At 40.7% G+C, this 17322-nt stretch overlaps 3 non-coding genes across 3 annotated transcripts; 1 reads left to right on the top strand and 2 right to left on the bottom strand.

Annotated features, from left to right (window-relative positions):
• Positions 1 to 327: 327 nt before the first annotated feature.
• Positions 328 to 446, bottom strand: LOC141619653 (5S ribosomal RNA). Its single transcript, XR_012531776.1, has one exon. It is a non-coding gene; the product is annotated as a 5S ribosomal RNA (ribosomal RNA).
• Positions 447 to 1102: 656 nt separating this feature from the next.
• LOC141618154 (5S ribosomal RNA) lies at positions 1103 to 1221 on the top strand. Its single transcript, XR_012531318.1, has one exon. It is a non-coding gene; the product is annotated as a 5S ribosomal RNA (ribosomal RNA).
• A 10266-nt stretch (positions 1222 to 11487) lies between these two features.
• On the bottom strand, positions 11488 to 11594 carry LOC141617883 (small nucleolar RNA R71). Its single transcript, XR_012531233.1, has one exon. It is a non-coding gene; the product is annotated as a small nucleolar RNA R71 (small nucleolar RNA).
• Positions 11595 to 17322: the final 5728 nt, after the last annotated feature.

Consider the following 17322-nt stretch of genomic DNA (forward strand, 5'->3'; position numbering starts at 1 on the left):
AAGGGTGGTCCTTATCCTAAGTTCTTGAGATGTGTTATCGGTTCCTACGTTAATAGGTTCGATCTCCTCAATGATGGGTGTCCTATCTTCTCGTTTGTCAAGTTCTTTGGCTAGGTGAGGTGGGTAGTCACTCAAGTCATAAAACAAGTTTTCAATATCCCGTCACGTCCCCGTGTCTCCGAACGGTCGTAACTTGCTCCTGGAGAGTCCGATTGGGGCGGATTTTTTTTTAAATTTATTATCTCAACGAGATCTACGCGTTTAACTCATTAAACCAAGAGAATTTGGAGGCAAAGTACCATGAAAAAACGAAAAAAAAGAAATAAAGGGGTGCAACACGAGGCCTTCCCAGGAGGTCACCCATCCTAGTACTACTCTCGCCGAAGCACGCTTAACTGCGGAGTTCTGATGGGATCCGGTGCATTAGTGCTGGTTTGATCGCACCCATACCCTTTGCTCACAAATTTCATTATATTACCTCATCTCTAGCCTTTTTTCAACATAAAACAAGTTATGTTCATTCATAATTATATTCCAGTTAAAATGAGACGAGTCATAAGCAAACTTAGCGTTCATTAAGTTGACTTGAGCGAAAAGCTTGGATCGGACAGACATCTCATGGGCATTCAGATGCGACACAGCAGATGAGGTGGCCCCTGGAACAAGCTCCAGGTTGCTACCTTCAATGGGAGTGGGGATAACCCTAGTTGACTCAGCCTCTAAAGCAACCACAAGTTTGTGATAAAACAGTGGAAAGGGGACCTTAACTAGGACATCAGAAGTGCTAGGAGCTAGGACAGTCTCTGACTCTGACTCAGACTTAGACTCTCCTTCACTTTCCTCTTTGAACATAGGATCTTCTCTAGTTGTGACCTTGAGGATGCGGCCCTGGCGATCGGTCCACTTGACAGTTTAATGAGTTAAACGCGTAGATCTCGCCGAGAAAATAAATTCGAAAAAAAATCTGCCCCAATCGGACTCTCCGGGAGCAAGTTACGACCGTTCGGAGACACGGGGACGTGACGGGATATTGAAAACTTGTTTTATGTTGAAAAAAGGCTAGAGATGAGGTAATATAATGAAATTTGTGAGGAAAGTGTATGGGTGCGATCATACCAGCACTAATGCACCGGATCCCATCAGTACTCCGCAGTAAAGCGTGCTTGGGCGAGAGTAGTACTAGGATGGGTGACCTCCTGGGAAGGCCTCGTGTTGCACCCCTTTTTTTTTTCTTTTTTTCGGTTTACTACTACTTTTATCTAGTTAGTAATTTTAGTAGTATTTTGGGATAGTCTTGGGTGCATCCAAAGGAGATCACCTTGGTTGGTGATTTGGGTATTGGAGGATCATCCATTTACAATAAGCTCAAGAACTACATAGGTAGGAGACCTAATAGTGCCTTTTTCCTAACAACCGATGTAAGAAATTTTTCGTCTTAAAATATTTTCATGCATGTAGTTTTAGGGTGTCTTATAAAATTAGTTAGTAATTTTATTATCATAAGATGAGTCTAATATGGTCTAAAAACTAACATCACGGTCTTTGCTTCTGCTTTGTTTAGGCAACTTAGATAGGGTCCGTCTAGTGACTTCCTGAAAAGCACATTATCAACTAGGACAAATCTTGATGCTTTCATTTTGAAACCCCTTACCTCCCTCTGGTCGGCTGGTAGCTTATCTCCTATCAACCAATCTAGGTAGGGCTGGTGCCAATCAGTGTCAGCTTGAGGCTCTTTTATGCTTACCTGTATCCCTGCTTCATTCCCCTGTTCTGCCTTCTATAATGTGTCCAACTCACCTTTGTTTGTATCTACCAATGTTTGTATTGCTGGTTCCAGCACATGCACAATTGATATGCTAGACAATTCTGTGGGCTTAAACACTGCCCCGAGGATTACTAGTGCATCATCTTCCACATTATGGTCCCTGGGATCTGATCAATCTTGAAATATCTTATTCTTGCTTCGTCGGTCGTCGTTCTTGCCTCCTCTTCATACTAGTCCATCCAAGATCGTCAACAACCTTCCAAATGTGCACGGGAGACGGGGATTCCGCCTCATTATCCTCTTTCCTACAAGACATATAAAATGCACTAGGAAAGCAAGATAGAAAGTATTTGACGGATTGAATGGTCATGAAATGTTATAATAGTATGCAAAATAGGCTCAATTAGGGGACTAAATGTGCGCAATTAAGAGTTACATCAGTTACCCGACCCGATAATGACCTGACCCAAACCCGACCCGAACCGATACAACATTTGACCCGAAATGCCCGACCCGATAACGTCCCAAACCCGACTCGACCTGAAATTGTATGCTGACCCGATATGACCCGAACCCGATATGACCCGAACCCGATATGACCCGACCCGACGTGACCCGACCCAAACCCGGCCCGACTGACCCGATTGCCACCTTTAATATTTACAATAATAAATTGTTTCCATCTACGTAACTTATTTATGTGATCTCACCATGATTCCCTTATGAACCACGACACCCTAGTGCATTTTATCAATTGTTTACATACCGATTTATCTATCTTGCTTTGCCTTCCATTTGTTTACATTTCCTTTGTTAAGTAGTTTAGATTACATCCTCAACTCAAATCAAATTGTGACACTAAGGAATAATTACTTGCATTTGATAACTTAACTAAATATCCGTTCCTTGGGATCCGACCATTACTTATCGCTCTACTATGGGTAGTTTGTTGAGATTATAAATATTGTTTGAGGGCATAGACGACAAGGCAAGTCCGACTCGACCCGACCCGAGGTTAAGCAAACCCGACCCGACAGGACCCGAAAAAAATATGACCCGAAACCGACCCGAAACCGACCCGACCCGACCCAACGAAGACCCGTAACCCAACATGACCCGATTATCAGTGACCCGAACCTGACCCAGACCCGACCCGATATTGACCTAACCCGATTAAATTGATGACCCGACAATTATTAAGCTTACTTTTGATCAAAATGAAAGTGACTTTGTGTTTTGATTGATATGTTTAACTTAGTAAAGAAGTAATTAAACCAAATAATAGGTTAAAAACTAAATTTAATAGTAAAAAATTATAGTAATTCGATTAAGTTACTGGACCCGATAATGACCCGACCCAAACCGGTATAACATTTGACCCGAAATTACCCGACCCGATAACGACCCGAACCCGACTCGACCTGAAAGGGTATGCTGACCCGATATGACCCGAACCCGATATGACCCGACCCGACGTGACCCGACGTGACCCGACCCAAACCCGGCCCGACTGACCCGATTGCCACCTCTAATATTTACAATAATAAATTGTTTCCATCAATGTAACTTATTTATGTGATCTCACCATGATTCCCTTATGAACCATGACATCCTAGTGCCTTTTATCAATTGTTTACATACCCATTTATCTATCTTTTTTTGCCTTCCATTTGTTTATATTTCCTTTGTTAAGTAGTTTAGATTACATCCTCAACTCAAATCAAATGGTGACACTAAGGCATAATTACTTGCATTTGATAGCTAAATTTAATACCCGTCCCTTGGGATCCGACCTTTAGTTGTCGCTCTACTAAGAGTAGTCTGTTGAGATTATAAATATTGTTTGAGGGCATAGACGACAAGGCAAGTTGACCCGACCCGACCCGACCCGAGTCCGAGCAAACCCGACCCGACAAGACCCGAAAAATTGTGACCTAAAACCGACCTGACCCGACTCGACCCGATGAAGACTCGTAAACCAACACGACCCGATTATCAGTGACCCAAACCCGCCCAGACCCAACTCGATATTGATCTGACCCGATGCTGACCCGATTAAATTGATGACCCGACAATTTTTACGCTTAATTTTGATCAAAATGATAGTGATTTTGTGTTTAGATTGATATGTTTAACTTAGTAAAGAAGTAGTTAAACCAAATAATAGGTTAAAAACTAAATTTAATGGTAAAAAATTATAGTAATGCGATTAAATTACCGGAACCGATAATGACCCGAGCCGAATCGATACAACATTTGACCTGAAATGACCCGACCCGATAACGACCCGAACCCGACTCGACCTAAAAGGATATGACTCAAACCCGATATGACCCGACCCGACGTGACCCGGCCCAAGCCCGACCCGACTGACCCGATTGCCACCTTTAATATTTACAATAATAAATTGTTTCCTACGTAACTTATTTATGTGATCTCACCATGATTCCCTTATGAACCACGACACCCTAGTGCATTTTATCAATTGTTTACATACCCATTTATCTATCTTGCTTTGCCTTCCATTTGTTTACATTTCCTTTGTTAAGTAGTTTAGATTACATCCTCAACTCTAATCAAATTGTGACATTAAGGCATAATTACTTGAATTTGATAGCTTAACTAAATACCCGTTCCTTGGGATCCGATCTTTACTTATCGCTCTACTAAGAGTACTTTGTTGAGATTATAAATATTGTTTGAGGGCATAGACGACAAGGTAATTCTGACCCGACCCGACAGGACCCGAAAAAATTGTGACCCGAAACCGATCCGACTTGACCCGACCCGATGAAGACCCGTAACCCAACACGATCTGATTATCAGTGACCCGAGCCCGACCCACACCAGACCCGATATTGACCTGACCCAATGTTGACCCAACTAAATTGATAACCCGACAATTATTAAGCTTAATTTTGATCAAAATAAATGTGATTTTGTGTTTAGATTGATATGTTTAACTTAGTAAAGAAGTAATTAAACCAAATAATAGGTTAAAAACTAAATTTAATGGTAAAAAATTATTGTAATGCGATAAGTTACCGGACCCGATAATGACCCGACCCAAACCCGACCCGAACCGATACAACATTTGACCCGAAATAACCCTACCTGATAACGACCCGAACCCGACTCGGCCTGAAAGGGTATGCAGACCCGATATGACCCGGACCCGATATGACCCGACCCGACTAACCCGATTGCCACCTCTAATATTTACAATAATAAATTGTTTCCATCTATGTAACTTATTTATGTGATCTCACCATGATTCCCTTATGAACCATGACATCCTAGTGCCTTTTATCAATTGTTTACATACCCATTTATCTATCTTGCTTTGCCTTCCATTTGTTTACATTTCCTTTTTTAAGTAGTTTAGATTACATCTTGAACTAAAATCAAATTGTGACACTACGGCATAATTTCTTGCATTTGATAGCTTAATTCCATACCCGTTCCTTGGAATCCAACCTTTACTTATCGCTCTACTAAAGGTAGTTTGTTGATATAATAAATATTGTTTGAGCGCATACACGACAAGGCAAGTTGACCCGACCCGAGTCCGAGCAACCCCGACCTGACAGGACCCGAAAAAATTGTGACCCGAAACCGACCCAAACCCGGCCCGAACCGATACAACATTTGACCCGAAATGCTCCGACCCGATAACGACCCGAACCCGGCTCGACCTGAAATGGTATGCTGACCCGATATGACCCGAACCCGATATGACCCGAAACCGATAGGACCCGACCCAACTGACCCGATTGCCACCTCTAATATTTACAATAATAAATTGTTTCCATCTATGTAGCTTATTTATGTGATCTCAGCATGATTCCCTTATGAACCATGACATCCTAGTGCCCTTTATCAATTGTTTACATACCCATTTATCTATCTTGCTTTGCCTTCCATTTGTTTACATTTCCTTTGTTAAGTAGTATAGATTACATCCTCAACTCAAATCAAATTGTGACACTAAGGCATAATTACTTGCATTTGATAGCTTAATTCAATACCCGTCCCTTGGGATCCGAACGTTACTTATCGCTCTACTAAGTGTAGTTTGTTGAGATTATAAATATTGTTTGAGGGCAAAGACGACAAGGCAAGTTGACCCAACCCGACCCGAGTCCGAGCAAACTCGACCGACAGGACCCGAAACATTATGACCCGAAACCGACCCGACCCGATGAAGACCCGTAACATAACACGACCTGATTATCAGTGACCCGAACCCGACCCAGATCCGACCCGATATTGACCCGATTAAATTGATGACCCAACAATTATTAAGCTTAATTTTGATCAAAATGAAAGTGATTTTGTGTTTAAATTGATATGTTTAACTTAGTAAAGAAGTAATTAAACCAAATAATAGGTTAAAAACTAAATTTAATGGTAAAAAATTATAGTATTGCGATTAAGTTACCGGACCCGATAATGACCCGACCCAAACCCGACCCGAACCGATACAACATTTGACCCGAAATGACCTGACCCGATAGTGACCCGAACCCGACTCGACCTGAAAGGGTATGCTGACCCGATATGACCCGAACCCGATATGACCCGACCCGACGTGACCCAACCCAAACTCGACCCAACTGATCCGATTGCCACCTCTAATATTTACAATAGTAAATTGTTTCCATCTATGTAACTTATTTATGTGATCTCACCATGATTCCCTTATGAACCATGACATCCTAGTGCCTTTTATCAATTGTTTACATACCCATTTATCAATCTTGCTCTGCCTTCCATTTGTTTACATTTCCTTTGTTAAGTAGTTTAGATTACATCCTCAACTCTAATAAAATTTTTACATTAAGGCATAATTACTTGCATTTGATAGCTTAATTCAATACTCGTCCCTTGGGATCCGACCTTTACTTACCGCTTTACTAAGAGTAGTTTGTTGAGATTATAATTATTGTTTGAGGGCATAGGCGACAAGTCCCATCAAAATGGCATCGTTGCCGGGGATGGTGTTCAATTGAATTGTTATCAATCATTGTTTTTAGTTGTGGCTTTCTTTGTCTTGAGGAAAAACATTTTCTCAAGGTACTTCTCACCCTTTTCTTTTACTTTACTTTGCAAGATGTGCAGCAGGAGCTGAATCAGGGGCTCCCAATCCTGACCTGACCACAGTCCAAGTCCCAGCAACACCCCTTGAACCACCCCCAACTCAGCCAACCAAGAGACTCACCAGGTCCAGTTATCAGTTGCCTATATGGCCAGCTGGAGCAGGCCTCAACTGAAAGTCCAAGCAAGGTCCCTAAGCATCCTACCAGTCATCCTAAAATGCAATGTAATTCAAATAGAAATCCCAAAGAACAACGAAAGCAAGGCAGTCACATGTTGAAGTTAAAGCATAAAGCAGCATTTCCTTATTTAGTGAGGCAATGTTGAGGCTCCTTGAAAGAGTTGATGCAACTTTTTCCACAAAGCCTGCCATAGACAGCAACAAGAAGCCTTGACTTTAGCTAGCCACCAAATAAACAGAAAATTGTGCACAAGAGGACAGCTGACAGTGACAGCCTGCAACCATGCTTTATTACAGTCTGTTTTACCCCAATTGCTTTTGTTTTCACTTGTTCACTTTATTTACCAGCTTGTAAGATAAATTATGTTGTTTGTACTCATCTTAGATTAATTCTGGACCATTGGATGCTAGGGTTTCGAATTGTAATGCAAAGACAAGGCCTATATTAGGACCTGTGTCTCATCTGTTTCAGGCAGATTGTTTTTGAATGAAAAATAGCCTTGAGACTTCTCTCATTTCTTTCAAACTTGTGTTAAACTGTAGTTTCGAAACCTGGCCTGATAATTAACCTGTGAACTCTGTGGTTAATTGATCAAAGTCAGTTTGGCATCATTAAATTGAACCTGTGTCCATCTGTGGTTCATTTTAATTGTGTTGAGCAAAGTCCAGCCTTAATCCTGTGTCAATCTGTGGATTTGAGCCTGGAATTTGTTAAGTTATAATCTTAAATTTCCTGTGAATTATCTGTGGAAGTTTAGGGTCTTAGCTATATCCCTGAGTCACTCAACAGGTCACACTCTCAGTTGAACCAGTCTGTCTGAATCTCAGGATTTCAGGCTATTTCTATTAATATTAAAAAAATACTTAGGCACCTTCAAAATTCATGAAACTTGGCTTAGTCTCAGCTTAATATCCAAATTAAAATACTACAAATTTTCAGAATGTTCCAAGGTCATTTGATATTTTTAAAAATATCCTGTAAGTCCAGCTGCATTGTTGCATATCCATAGGGTTTACACAACAATTTTGGTATCAGAGCTCAGGTTTAACACAATTCCACCTTTGTGTTAGTCTTGAGTTGAGAGAAGTTGTGAGATCATTATCCCTACCTACATTAAAAACACAAAAGCAACCATGAGTGAAGAGAGACTTGCTGGTATTGAAACTAGAATAGAAACACTTGCAGGAAATGTAGACACACTACTCAATGTTGTTCATGTGGTGATGGAGAGGTTTCCAAACCATGATCCCAGGAGATAACCACCTCCAAGAGGAAGAGGCCGAGGCAGAGGCTTCTTTATGGGAGCAGGGAGAGGACAACCACCACCTGGTTATGAGTCAGAATCTGAGAAAAGCATCAGAACACAAGAGGAGACTCTTGAGCAAGCAGACAAACATCTAAAGGTAGAAATTCCTGATTTTTCTGGTAGTCTTAATCCTGATGACTTACTAGAATGGATTAAGGATGTTGAAAAGATATTTGAATTCAAAATTTACAATGATGCTAAGGCTTGTAAAGTTGTTGTGTTGAAATTAAAGGGTTATGCATCACTGTGGTATGACAACCTTAAACATCAGAGGTTAAGGGAAGGGAAAGAAACCATTAGATCTTGGTCTAAGCTTAAAAAAATGCTGGATAAATTTGTTACCAAGGATTACACCCAGGATCTGTTCATTAAGTTATCTAAGCTTAGGCAGGATGAGAGACCTCTTGAGACCTATTTGAGAGAGTTTGAACAACTAACCTTACAGTGTGAGATAAATGAGAAACCTGAACAAAGAATTGCTAGGTTCTTAGAAGGGCTTGATAAGACATTGCTACTAAGGTTAGAATGCAACCACTTTGGTCTTATGATGATGTTGTAAACTTGGCACTCAGAGTGGAAAAAATGGGAAAATCTAAACCTGCTACTCATAAACTGATGTGACCATAATTTAAGCACATTTAGTCCCCGAGTTAGCCTTGTTCCCATACTTTTTAGTGCATATTTGGGTCGTTTATTGTCTTTAGTTCTTTGTTTTGCATATTCTTGGAGGTTTTGTGTCCTTGGTAGGAAAGGAGTGCAAACCTTGCATTTTCATGGCAAAATGAGGCTAAATTGATTGAATTCAATGACCAAGCATCAAGGAGAGACAAGATTAGAAGGCCTTTGTACATACTATAGTAGATGGGCAATGATGAGAAAAGATCCTTGCATCCCCGAGGAAATCCTTAAGGATTTTATGAAGAAAAAGGAAGAAAAGAAGAAGGAACGAAACTGTTTGACAATCCGTGCGGATTGCCCTGAAGACGCCCCTTCAAGGCCTACAATCCGAGCATTTTCCTCCACAAGACGCCCGGGCAAAACCTCCACAAGACGCCCGTCTTCCCCCTCTGGACTCCCGTCCAAAAGCTCCCAAATCCGCCCGTCCCGCGCTAAAGACGCCCGGATTCGCAGACAGTTCCATTTCGTCTTCTACAAGCTTCAAGGAAGGATCCGCATCTTTTTCTAAAGACCGGAGTCTCCCTAGAGACCGGAGTCTCTCTAGAGACCGAAGTCTCCCTAGAGACCGACAATTCCTCAACAAGGGTCTTAATCGTCATTTAAGCCCTTAGTTAACCCTAATTCATGTACCTAATCCCCACTATAAATACCCCATTAGTCTAATTAGAAGAGCATGTTCTTCTTATTAGCAATCTTTAGTGTAGTTAATATCAATCAAATCTCTCTTTAATCTTGTAATCAACATTTAATCAAGTTTTAATACAAGTTTGATTGCCTTAATCTCTCTCTTGTTCATCCTTTATTTTGAGTAATTGAAGATTATTTGGGTTATTGTTGGGAGATTGACAACCTTCCAATCAAGCATCAAGTACTTCTTTTATTCTTTGTTTTATTATTGGAATCATTAGTAGGTATTCTCTTAATCTCTTTTTAATTATTGCTAATTACTTTCATTTATTCATCATGTTTCACTTTGTTGGTATGATTGACAACCTTGCTAGGATGTTCAACATGATAATGAGTGAGTAGTTTCCTTAGCTAGGGTTAATGGGTAATTAGGGGAAACCAACATGGGGAATGATTCATGCTTAATCTAATATGTTTTCATAATTTATTTGCTTGCTTGTTGTGATCTCAACTTATGCACATTTTATGTTTGATGAAATGTGAGCCTATGAATCTTTGCATTTTTTTACCCATCACCGATCTTTTCATTGAGACTTGTAAGACATAAACCAACTCGAGTCTCATTAGACCATGCATTTAGTTGAGTAGGAAAGATTAAGTCGACTTGTAGGTGTTGTACAATCTAATCGATTCGGCTCCGGGACCCAAACTTTCCTAGGATTGTATGATATAAACCAACTCGATCCATCACAACAATAATTGCTTGCTTATAATTTGAGAATATGTTTGTATGATCAATTCCCATGAATCCCCTATGACCCCATGACACCCTAGTGCCTTTTATCCATTGTTTACATCCCTTTTTAATCATCTTGCTTGTTTACTTTCATTGCTATTTAGTTTAGTGATCTTCTACATCAAACCCCAAATTGTGGCACCCTTAGACACCACTAGTTGCAATAGAAAATATCATCTCAATTCCCGTCCCTTGGGATCCAACCTTTACTTGCCTCTTTACTAATTGTAAGAGTTATTGGTAGAGTTATAAATTGTGTTTTGGTCTAGGTGCTCCTCACGACAAGTGCCGAAAACTAAACCCCTCACGAGGGATCACGACCAAAAATGGCGCCGTTGCCGGGGACGGTGTTAGCTTGATTTAGATTTTCTTATATTGTTATTAGTTGTGTCTTTCTTTGCCTTGGGGAAGTAAAACTCCTCAAGGTTTGTTCTAATTATTTTCGAGTTGTTTGATATTTTGCATGTCTAAAAGATCACAAGGTAACTTGTTACCCTTTGATCACGAAATTGAAAGGACTTTGACAACCAATAGAAGACTTGCTAGGAGAACTTTGAGAGGTATTGGTGAGGTTATTCAACCAAACACTATTGAGTTCATCAACCCTTTTGCAAGAAAAGGTGAGGAGAACCCAACACAAAATCCAACACAAAATCAACCCACAATGCCTAAGTTTTCATCACATTCCGTACCCACCGAGGAGAACCTACCCAATGGTACTCCCACACCACAACATCTAACCGGAAATTTTATTGCCAAATCCGCATTTATCCAATTAGTTGAAAGAAGTCAATTTGGGGGGATGCCTAGTGAAGACCCTCATTCTCATATGGAGACTTTTTGTGACTATTGTGATGCAATTTCTCAAATCGGTGTAACTCAAGACCAAATTCGATGGGTCTTATTTCCTTTTTCTCTAATTGGCACCGCGAAACAATGGTTGAAAGGCCTTGATAAGGCTACTCTCGGAATTGATTCGTGGAAGAAGTTGGCTCTAGCTTTCTACAAAAAGTTCTATCCACCGGAAAAGACTAACATGCTAAGAGCTCAAATTACGGGCTTTAAGCAAAGAGATGAAGAATCTTTGTATGAAGCTTGGGAGCGATTCAAAGGAATTTGTCGCTCATGTCCTCATCATGGACTTAGCGAGTGGTTCTTGGTACAACAATTTTGGAACGGTCTTTATGAAGACTCAAGAAACATTCTCAACATGGGATCAAATGGAATGTTCACCAAAGTTGACGACAATCAAACTTGGAACAAAATTGAGGAAATGGCGGTCCATAACTCACAATATAGTAGACCTCGCAAGGCTACTAGAAGAGGAAAGCATGAAGTGGACTCCATTACTCAATTGGGTGCTCAACTTAGTGCTCACATTGATACCATCAACTTGAAGTTTGAAAAAGCAATGGCTAGACTTGAAGAATCCTCAAAATCACCAAAGCATCATGTTAATGCCATGACGGCATCTTCATCAATCCCAAGTGGGATATGTGAGAATTGTGGAACTTTGGGACATGACCAAAGTAAATGTAGGGGAACAAATGAACAAGTGAATGCTTTTCAAGCATATAAGAGTGGTACCCCTTACTCCAATTATTACAATGAAAACACCAAATTCCATCCAAATCTCTCATACAAAAGCCAAAATGTTCAAAACCCACAACCAAGATACACCCCACCTCCCATGAGAAACCAAAATCAAAGACCCTGTTACAACCAAAACAAAGGTTACCAAAATCAAACTCCATATAATCAACAAAATAACCAAGGTTTTGATGTTCAAAAAGCGGTCCTCCAAATGCAAAAGAATCAACAAGAGCTTTTCACTCAAATGCAAAAAGATAGTCAAGAAAAGGAAATCACCATCAACAACATCCTAGCTCACACCAAAATGTTGGAAACCCAATTGACTCAACTAGCATCTTCAAGCTCACAAAGACAAAAGGGGCAATTACCACCTCAAAGTAATCCCCCAAGACATGAAACGGTTAGTGCCATTCACTTGAGGAGTGGTACAAGGTATGAAGCACCGGAGAAGCAAGTTGAGGATGAAGTTATGGAAGCTAGTGACAAAGAAGAAATTGTGCAAAACTCCAAGGATGGAGAACCATCAAAAGAAGAAATTTCAAAGAAAAATGAAGACAAGGCCAAGGAGAAAGAGCCCATTGTGATTAGACTTCCTTTTCCAAGTCGTCAAGCTAAGCCCAAATTTGATGTACAACTTGGAAAATTTATGGAAATTGTGAAGAATTTGGAAGTCTCGATTCCTTTTACGGAATTAATCAATCACGTGCCGGCCTATGCAAAGTACATGAAAGACATCCTTACAAAGAAGAAGTCGATCCGGAAGCTTGAGACTATCGCCTTCACTAAGGTGAGTAGTGCAATCCTTCAAGGGAGTTCACCTCCAAAACTTAAAGATCCGGGAAGCTTCTCAATACCGTGTACCATTGGCGACACCACGATCAACAAAGCCTTATGTGATCTAGGGGCTAGTGTGAGTGTTATGTCGTACTCGGTAAGTAAAAGGTTAGGGATGGGAGAGCTTAAATGCACCAATATCACACTCCAAATGGCCGATAGATCGACGAAGACACCATTAGGGATATGGGAAGATGTTCCCGTAAGAATTGGGAAATTTTTCATCCCGGTGGACTTTGTCATTGTTGACATGGAAGAAGACTCCAACATTCCAATCATTCTAGGAAGACCTTTCTTACACACCGCGGGTGTGGTGATTGATGTGAAGCATGGAGAGCTCACTCTAGAAGTGGGAGATGAGAGCATAACTTTCAATCTTGACAAGACCATGAGAGCTCCCCGTTTGCATGAACCATGTTTTATGGTTGATCATTATAGCCGGAAGGATGATAGGAAGAAGTCGGAATTCCAATGGAAGAAGAAAGTTATGATGCTCCATTCAAAGAGCAAGTGAATTGTAACAAAGAGAGCTTGAAAACCTCACCAAAGTCAAGCAATGAAGAAGATGGCCCCATTGGCCAAGACAAGAAAGTGGGAGAGTTGTCTCCATCAACTCAAGAGATCTTTAGTGACCAAGCAGATGAAGTTTGTGGTCTTTGGGACGATGAGTTTGAAGGGATTTTCAATCCCTACATTGGTACTGCTATCGATCAATACCAATATGAAGGACAACAAGTGCAAAGATCTATTGAGGATCTGTATCATAATAATGAACAAGCTTTTGACTACTTCTTCAAGGTGTTGAGCAACATCAACAACACCTTGGACATGCCCCCATGACATCTCACTAAGGATGAGAGTTTGGTGGAGTCCTCCCTAAACCACCATATGTAAATATTTCTAACTCCCTAACTTGCATTTAATTCTTACATTGCATTTTTGTCATTTTTGGATTTTTATGCTTTGATCAAGATAATCATCATTTTTGAGAGAAGTGAGGGAGGGAATAATGATTTTATTGATGTGTAGTGCTTTAGCTTAGTGTGGGGATAGCATTTGCCTAGGCTATTCATGCCTTAGTAGTGCCCCTCCAATGAAGAACACGGGATTTGAAGAATGAAAAATGACACGGGACATGCAAGTGCACGGATGGAACTGAATCCGGGTAGACCAGGGAGAATCCGAGCGTCTTCAAGGGGAATCCGCTCTTCTCTAGGGAATCCGAGCGTCTTTAGCAAAATCCGCCCGTCCATTTGAGCTTGAAAATTGAAAATTTGGGACTGTCGAAGAATCCGAGCGTCCTGGCAGAGAATCCGCTCGTCTTCAGTAATCCGCTCGTCCCAGCAGAAAGACGCCCGTCTTTTTGCCAGTGTAAAACAAGAAAGCTTGCTGTATCAGAATCCGCCCGTCTTCAGCAGAATCCGCTCGTCCTGCACTGAAAAATCCGAGCGTCTTTGCTGAAAGACGCCCGTCTTTAGGCGAGAATCCTGAACCAAGAATAGGCAGAATCCGAGCGTCCCGAAGGAAAGACGCCCGTCTTCCCCTGCAGTTTCAAATTTTTCGGGTGTTTTTAAATACCCCTCCCACATTCATTTCTTCATTCATTCATTCAAAACACTACCAAAACCCCAAAAACCCTCATCCTCTTCACCACCAAAACAAGATTTCCTCAACCAAATTCAACAAAATCAAATCCAAACTTCCTTACAACAACAATTAATCACTCCTTTTCCAACAATAATCAAAACCAAGCACCAAAATCTTCAACCTTTGAGTCGATTTTTGAATTACAAAGGCAAAGCCTTTCATCCTACAATCGATTTGGGTATTATTGGAAATTGAAGATTTTCACTCTTTTCTTGGTATTTTCATCAATGGCAAGAACAAAAGGACCAACAAAGGCACCTAAGGCAAAAGCACTCTCAACAAGACAAAAATGTCTTCAAGCAAAGAAAGCCTCATTGGTTGTGGTGGTAGCTAGTTCAAACTTGGAAGTTCAACAACAACAAAATCCTCCCTTGGAAGCAACAACATCAACAACTCCGGAAATTGCTTAATTATCAAACTATCCGGAGGTAATTTTCATTTCTAACTCCCATAGGGATACATTTGCCAAGTATGCTAGGAAATCCTTTCTACCCACCAAATTCATATGTGAAGATGCCTTGAACAAATTGGGTGTCCTTGAACAAACAAAAGCCTTCTTTGAAGCCATGGGGTTGGGAAAATCGTTTGCTACAAGAGAATTGACATACCCCTCCCTTACCTTAGAATTCTTGAGTTCTTTGAAAGTAACTAAGGTAGAGACTAGAGAAAACATCGAGTTCCGCCTTGCCAATGTGAATAGGCGCATCACCTTTGATGACTTGGGTAAAGTATTAGGTCTTAGTGATTCACCTAGTTATTACAAGAAGCCCGAAAAATATGACCCCGCTCCTCTTTGGGAGGCGATTTCCGGGAGGAAATTTGAGAACTTTCATGCTAGTCGCGCTCGATTAGTCCACCATCCGGGCATTAGAGTGTGGCACAAGGTCATCGGGAATACTATCATTGCAAGAAAAGACACTAACCATTTTACCAAGCTCGATTGTGTTCTACTTGAGTCGGTCTTAAATATTGGAAGGGAATTCACCAAGCCTTACAATTCTCTAAGGCTTTTGGTGGAAATATGGCTCAATGTTGATTGTGGAAAGCAAGGCACCGCTTTTATCGTAAATGGAGGTCTAGTCACTCTTTTGGCTAAGTACTTTGATCCGAATTTCAACAAGGATAGCAAGTATGTGGCGAAAAAAGGGGGTCATCTCATTGACATGGATGCTATGATTAACAAGTACAAGTGGGTAACACATAATCCCCTTGACACCAAATATGGGTGGCTCACCAATGATGCTAGATCTTTTACTTTGCCTTCCAAGATATGCCGTTTGAGTGTGCATCGGACCAACTACCTCCGTCCCCTCTCAAAGGAAGCCGAATACATCATTCGTCAACAAAGGGGTGAAATTGAAATGCCCTCCTCCTCCATTGTCACACCACCCTATCCATTCAAGTTCCAAGAGTTCAAACCCGAAGGTGTTGAAGCAAGCAATGACTACATGACTCTACTTATGCAAGAGATGCACAAACAAGCTTATAAGGATCGGGAAGATGCATACTTAGCCCAATATCCACCCCTCCTTCATTTAGCTAGGCAAGGACTACTTGATCCTTCATGTCCTTTGCCTAGTTGGGCGGATAGGGAAGTCTTCTTTCCAAGTGCATCTAGGGGTGAGATACCGGGTGACGATGAGGTTGTCGGTGATGAGGTTGTTGATGAAGAGGTAAATGATGAAGAAGAGGCTAATGAAGAAGAAGAAGAGGATGATGAAGGAAGTGAGCAAGGAAGTGAAGAGGGAAGTGGTGATGAGTCCACTTCTATTGAGGAAGATGATGACAATGATGATATGGTGGAAGACTAGCAAGTTTTCCAGGCTCCTACCCTCTTAAGGTTTGTCTACTTCTTTCTTTGTTTTCTTTATTTTATCTTGATCATGGTTGGAGAGTCCTAGCAACATAGAGGACTAACACCTCGGCCCCATTGAGGTGTTCTTATTTTATTGTTCCCACTTTTGAAAATCCAAAATGACAATTTAGTTTCATGCATTGCATCTTGTGTGCATGAACTACCCCAACTTTAGGACATTAGAAATAATGTCTATCTCGGTTTGGGGAAGTACATGCATACGCAACGGGAGGTAATCTAAATTACACTCTCCGTCATAAACAAAAACCCATGTATCATGTAGTGTAGTATAGTATAGTTTGCATTTAGTGTAGAATTCATGCATCATATTTGCCTATTTTCCCATCATTTTGGCCATTGAGGACAATGCCCATATTAGTGTGGGGATGGGGAATTCTAACTTAACTTTTATTCGAAAAACCATAAAAAAAAAATTGAAAAATTGAAAAACCAAAAACAAGTTCATTCCCTTTGTAGCGTAGTTGTAAATATATTGTTGTATATATTGTGTTTGTTCTATCCTTGTTCACATTGATCGACTACGCCACATCCGAGACATGAGGATATTGAAGACCGCATAGTATGATCTTTCCAATCTCCTTTTTACTCTCTATGTTAATGACTATGTGGCTTTATTTTGATTGATGCGGTATAACAATGTGAACCTAGGACTTGCATCTAGAATATATGTCATATTAGTTGGTAGAATCATATGCATTAGGATGTATATATGTTAGTTGCATCATGGCATGTAGTTTGCATGTTAGAAAAATCTTGTGAAACCGTCTACTTGGGAAGCTTGATAAGTGTACATAGGCCCTAGTAGATGCTTTTTCTTCTTAAGACTTTGCTTGTTAGAATACTTGTAAAACACCCTAGGATGTGTCATGCTAGTATCCTTTGACCCATGGATTAAGGCCTAGTCAAGAGTACCTTGTGGTG

Source organism: Silene latifolia, chromosome 1, assembly GCF_048544455.1.
Source record: "Silene latifolia isolate original U9 population chromosome 1, ASM4854445v1, whole genome shotgun sequence".
Classification (NCBI taxonomy): domain Eukaryota; kingdom Viridiplantae; phylum Streptophyta; class Magnoliopsida; order Caryophyllales; family Caryophyllaceae; genus Silene; species Silene latifolia.